Here is a 6,722-nt window from a genome sequence, read left to right as displayed (position 1 = left end):
ATTCTGTAATACAAAGGAATTGCATATTAATATTTAATCTGTGCAGTCGTATATAATTTTGCTTGCTCTTATGTACCTCTGTCCAACTATGCCCCCCTTGTAGCCTACATAACCCATATATAACCAATTTTCTATACTAGAAGCTGCCTATTTTATAAAAAGTTCCATATTTTCATTCTTGAGTCAAATATTAAACAAAATCATTCATAGACATACCTCTGTACATATCATGGTTGGTAGGAGGATTACAGTCTTTATATATATTATTATTCAATGTAGGCAGTGCTTATATTTATTTTGTTCATTTCAATAGAAGGGGAAATATTTTACTTCAGCAATGAAATGTATGAACTGCTGGGTTGACTTGTCTCTCCCGTAAGATGTTCCAACATGAAGTCCTTTGGCGGCATCATCAAAATATGGTCAGTAAATGGCCGACAGTGGCTAGCGATAGCATTTGCAATTCGGAAAATGATCACCAGTTTTTTGATAAGAGCCTCATTCATGCCTTTTAACATTCTATCAGCCTTACTTGAGCCTAGGACTTAGTCTCTGATTTGTTTTTATGGAATCAATCCGAAAATTGGACATGCCCTTGAGGAATAGATTGATTTTTGTCTGTAGGCTTATGGTTTCCCGCGCGGCAGACCTTACAAAACATTTTCATCGTATCTCAACCACTTAAATTGTTTATTGTTGCATGGAAGTCAATATTTCATAAACGACAGAATGTAGACTATGAAAGAGTTCGTAATTATAACATCATTGGCTGTGTTCAATTGGTACGTTTTGTTGAAACGATTTTCTGGTTGAGCATTGTTTTAATTTAGGTTTTCCAGTTCGTGTATGGTAGTCGAGAAACGATTAGTCGAATACAGCCCTGCTGACTGTGTGAACATACAATTTGTTGACGTCGTGCATCACAATGCAAATACTAAGGCCTAGGCTAGGCCTAGACAGTATGTACTATATGAGGTTTTTCTGTAGCTTTCTGTATGTTATATTAGAATATTGACTTGAGCACCTATGTCAAATTTGAAATTGATCTCCTCCTTAACTTCAATAGGCACAATCACATCTGTCTTACTGCTACTAAGACTTAAAATGTTTACATCAACTAGGAACTCATCCCCGTCAGATTGTAGTAATTCATTTACTTTTTTACTTCCTTTAGTTTGCTCTGCTTTTAATGCTAGGCCTACATTCTACAATAACTGGCCCGGTGGTTTTTACCATTACACTTCGAGCATATTGTACCATAGGCTGGACATGATTTATATGGGTGATTAGCCCCACAGCTGCCGCACTTAAGTGTTCTACTCTGGCCCTGCTGATCCTTAGGTTGACTTCTTAAGATTCGTCTTCCTTTGTTTATTGTGCTTACAGATTCCGATAAATCCATAGCAACTAAACTGGCTTGGGAGGTTTCATAATTTAGTGTTAAATTTATAGCTTTATCCAGGGTAAGTTCATCCCGAAGTCGAGACACTTTTCTCAAACTAGTCCTTAAGTTTATAGCATCTTTTAACATTCTTTCTTCATCTTCGTAATCACACGTTTTACTAATACTCTTAGATTTATCGTCGGGGACAGTCTTAAGCCATCGTGAGAAATATTAAACACGTTTAATATTCTACGACACGACTGCCCCCGTCGCACACCAACGCGTTTGCGTTTAACTCACACAGACCCGACGCGACAACAAATCGCGTAGGGCTGCGTCGTACAACGCTGTCTGAGTTGGCCTTTACTCTCAGCCATGATATTTAATCATTAAAATTAAGGAAGAACATTCCGGTTTACAGTAAAGCAAATTCCTCCACAGTTGCTAAGGAATTATTGTCCTTGACAATTATACCCTGGCCATGCTCCGTCAAGCGTAACGGCCAAATCCATAGGTACATACGCAGTACACAATTGTTGAAACAATTATTACCGTATCTACACTAAATCATAAAATATTCATAAAAGGAAGCTGAGTACTTTATTTATAAAGTTAGTTAAATCATAATAACTTGGATCAATCTCAGCATGTTAACATTTAAACTTAATGCTGCAGTTCATCATATAGGTATATCCAGATATCTCTTCGCCATCTGCTAAATTAAACATAAGTATATAACTCATTTAAACTATACTAAATCGAGGTCCAGTAGTATCACAATATGACAATTAAAATATAAACTTGCATCTGGGTCAAAGCCACTAAAAACTGCCAATTCACATTTCAAAAATTTGAAAAAAAAAAATCAAATCAAAATTGTCTTAATATTTCAAAAAATTAATTGTGACAATTTTAATAATGATTCAGAAAAATATCAACACGTAATCTTTTCAACTTTTATTTTTGTCACCAACATTTACAAATTATTTATGAAACCTACGTTACAATGCGTTTTTATGAATTAAAATTCTCACTTTCACTGTTGCTCTCCACAATAGTGTGCATACAGTTTTTCTATAATCACACTCTTTGGGCACTTTTTGTGAATTTTTTGTAAATTTAAACAAATTGCAACATGTTGTATTTTAAATTATTTTGTGGATTTTATTAAATGTGTATAAACTTAATAGAATGTATTTCAATTATTGAATAAATATTCTATCGATATTACCCTTGATTCTGTCATTGAGAGTACTTCTATACAACATATTATTTTTTGCTTCTCAATTAAGAAGATGGCAATAAAATACCCTAGTGTCAGAATCATTAACAAGCAGTTGTGACAAGAGATCAATTCGATTAGACAAAATATCTTTGATTTTAGGTAGATTTAGAGCATGCAGCAATGGTATTGATCTACAATACTTAGGGATACCCAATGCTGTCTTGAATAATTTGCTTTGCATTTTATCCAGGGATACAAAGTTCGGTGAATTTATACATTAAGAGCCATACACAAGAATTGGAACTAAAATATTGTTCTATACATAAAGCTTAACTTCGATACACGATCCATGTTTGCACATACCTGCACTTTGTAGCGAAAATAACGCTTTTTGACATATACGCATACGTTTGTCAGTGTACCCATTTCACACTAGCAGAAAATATTACAACTTTTAACAATTATTAACAAGTTGTAACAAGTTTGATATTCCGAGATTTTTGGAAGAATAATGACTAGGCCTAGGCTAGTTGTAGGTTGTCCGAATTACATATCAACTACTAAACTAGGCCTGGTACTGAATTAACAAGATTATAATTATTCCTTGGTCCTTAGCCTTCGGAGAGTTAAACGAATTCAACTCCTAGCTCGCTTGCTGTAGTCGAGCTGGTGAGAAAGATAGGCCTAGGCTAGCTAGGCGCAGTCGGGCCGCCGGCCGGTAGCTCACCATTGTTTTTAGAGGCAATCAGTGCGACAAGCATAATGATTCGCTGTCGGTGTATTTTACGAAGCCTCATGATTGTTTCTACATCAGACATGTGAAATTTAGCGAGATTTCTTTTGATTTTAGGTCTAGGCCTATTATTAACAAATGGTAGTAATGTGATACGTTTTCCATCACTGCCGCCATTAGTTCGAACTAAACAAAAAAAAAACACAGCCCACAAAAAGGTCCAAATATGGACATGACGCATGCGCAACAACAACTCGGAAGATTTCGGGAAAAAAACAGGCCACGCAATGGTCTGTTCCGAGATAACTCAGGGGACCCCTGTGAAATCTCGGAAAGTTTTACAAGGATTTGCTTTCATACTCATCCAAACCTGGTTACAACTTGTTACAAGTTGTTAATATATTAGTGATGACTTGTATTTGTTTGTTTCCCAAAGATTGTACAGTATATGACGTTTTAAGACCATGAGAATACAATGTAATCATTGGCATAAAGCTAGTTAATTATAGCAGAATACATTAAACTTAGCTTTGGCGACAATGATACCACAATCCATATTTTGGAGACCTGTAACAAGACCTTTGTAAGAAACATTAAAGATAAATGGCGATGATAGGCCACCTTGCCTTGTGCCTTTACGGATAGCAAATTTTATTCCACTTAATGTTCCACTTTGTTATTCCACTTAATGCTAACGGAAATGTCAGCGTACCACACGTACATGCACAGGGGCGGATTTAGGGGGGGCCCGGCCCGGCCCCGTCCCCCCTTTTGGGAGGTAAAAAAAGGGGGAAAAAAGAAAAAAAGAGAGAAAAAGAAAAAAATGATAGCCCAGAATGCCTCAAATGTTATGTTCGGGCGTCTAGAACACAAAAATTTTGCGGGGGCATGCCCCGGACCCCCTACGACAGTGTTGTCTCAATCGGCCCAACTTTTGGCCCCCCCTTCCGGCCCCCCCTTTTGGACATTTCTGGATCCGCCCCTGATACATCGCCACCAGTCATCATTTATAACTTTACCTAATTTATAAAATATTGTAGAATGAGGTAAATATGTACAATCAAGGGTATATATTTGTCCCTTGATTGTTGCAGTATGTAAACGCATTGTAACACATTATTCTCGCATTTAGTAGGCTGATAATACTGAATGACGACAATGCTATTGAAAAAAAAATAATGAATATGATGAGGTTGTTAGTTACGCGGTGATAATGATAGTTAATTAATTAGTCAGTTAATTGTTAATTATTATTATATATAATATATATAATAATATATTATACATTATTATTATTATATTATTATTATTATTATTATTGATTTAATATATGCTGATTCATCTCATTAATTGAACAATTTTTATTCATTTCGAGCACTGTTATTATATTATTATTATTATTATTATTATTACTACTATTATTTTATTTTTAAATTTTTGTTTTATTTTTTGTTTTATGTATGGGCCTAGATATAGGCTATAATATAGGCTATAATAATTAGAAATAATTATAATTTAATTGTAAAACATATATATTATGATGTTAACAATATTATAGGATAGGCTAGACCTAACCAATTATTGATACCATAATCTATAGATAAAAACATCCATTTGATAATTAAACAGCAGCTATACGAGTGGCAGTGCCGATAGAAAACTGCAGTGTTTTGGCACTGCGGCAGTGCCAATAGAAAATTGGAGCTTTTTTCGCACTGCGGCAATAATACCGATAGAAAATAAAAGCTTTTTTCGCACTGTGGCAGTGCCGATAGAGAACAGCAGCTTTTTGGCACTGCGGCAGTGCCGATAGCCTCAGCCGTGTATATGTATGGAACACCGATGACGCATTCACAATGCAGTACATTGTAGTTAAATGATTTGGAATAGGCCTGGGTCAAGTAGGTTTGGCATAGGCCTAGGTCAAGTCGGTTTAGAATGGTGTAGGGCTGGTTCGGCCGTGAACAAGTTCGGCCGAGATATATTTGTATGGAACACCAAGTAGGCGCAAAGCTATTGCTGCTAGACTTAGTATCCATTATTTCGTGTTTTATTGTTAGGTCTTTTTATGTTGCCAAATATTAATGTGGCATTACTATGCTGCTATTAGTTTGCCAAAACAACAGTGGATTTTATTAGGTTTTGTGTAAGTCCCGTATAAGTTAAAATAATTAATTATTTAGATGGCATATATTTCGTTTTATCTATTTAATGTACATTATATGTGCAATCATATGTTAACAATCATTTTAAGCAATTCAATGGTTTGTGTAAGTGAATAATAATGTTTTAAGATTCATAATATATTTCGTTTTATCTATTTGAAACAAACAAATTTATATGTTGATAATCAAACCAACGGATTTTATTATTTTCATATTACAGTGTAATATGCATGCATATATTGAAGAAGAGAAAGAAGAAGAATGTTAATAATATTAATATATTAATATATATATATACGTTCTTAAATGATTGATTGATTTTAAAGCAGAAAGTATATAAACGCCACAAAAAGTCACATTATTTATGCCCCGTCCGGCACTCAAATTTCCGGCCGACGCTGACAGTTTGCCGACCGGTATTGCTTTTTTTCATTGATTCTGTGTATTATTTTAGGAAAAAAAAGTGGATTTTTATTATATTTTTCATAATATTATTAAAGTTTACAGCATTTGATGCTTTATGTTTCTAGGCCTATACGTTCTTAAATGATTGAATGATTGATTTGAAGCACGAAAAAACATGAAATACATCGCCCTAAAATCCAGAACTTAACTGTAAACGCCCTTCATAGAGAAGATAACAATAGAAATATACGTTTCCGTGGGTTTTACTCTTGTATTAGACAGGGCAAAACATGCCCATTCGTGCATAATGAGTGTGCAGTACTGTCTGCCGATTGATGAATAACCTAATGCGAATTCACCAACAGATTAAAAGTTCAACCCGGTTTAACGAGCAATAATACGGTTATAACACACCAGAGGTTATGATCATAATCAATGTCTGTACAGTCTTAAGATTATGTAAAATAATTAATAGACAAGAAAACAACGCGTCGTATAGGCCATGGCCACAGACCCTACATTATAGGGTCCACAGACCCTACATTATAGGGTTTGTATAGGCAAACAACTCGGGTAACAACCACATTCCTGAACTATCGCACATGTTCGCACAGTTTCCATGTACAGAGATCAAGCCAGTCGGCTATTTTCAGCAGTTGACATTCTTTCCTTGTCTCGGATGACATTCCTGAATTGGCAGCATACAAAGACGTCGTTCCATACATATACACGCGTTGGCGGCCGTTCTGGAGGGTGGCCGCTATAGGTAGCGGCCGATATGGGCCTACTCAGTTGTATCATACTATACTC

Source organism: Anneissia japonica, unplaced genomic scaffold, assembly GCF_011630105.1.
Source record: "Anneissia japonica isolate Jap-2015-1 unplaced genomic scaffold, ASM1163010v1 scaffold234_len1672027_cov178, whole genome shotgun sequence".
In the NCBI taxonomy this organism is placed as follows: domain Eukaryota; kingdom Metazoa; phylum Echinodermata; class Crinoidea; order Comatulida; family Comatulidae; genus Anneissia; species Anneissia japonica.
Note: the sequence above shows the minus strand (reverse complement) of the source record.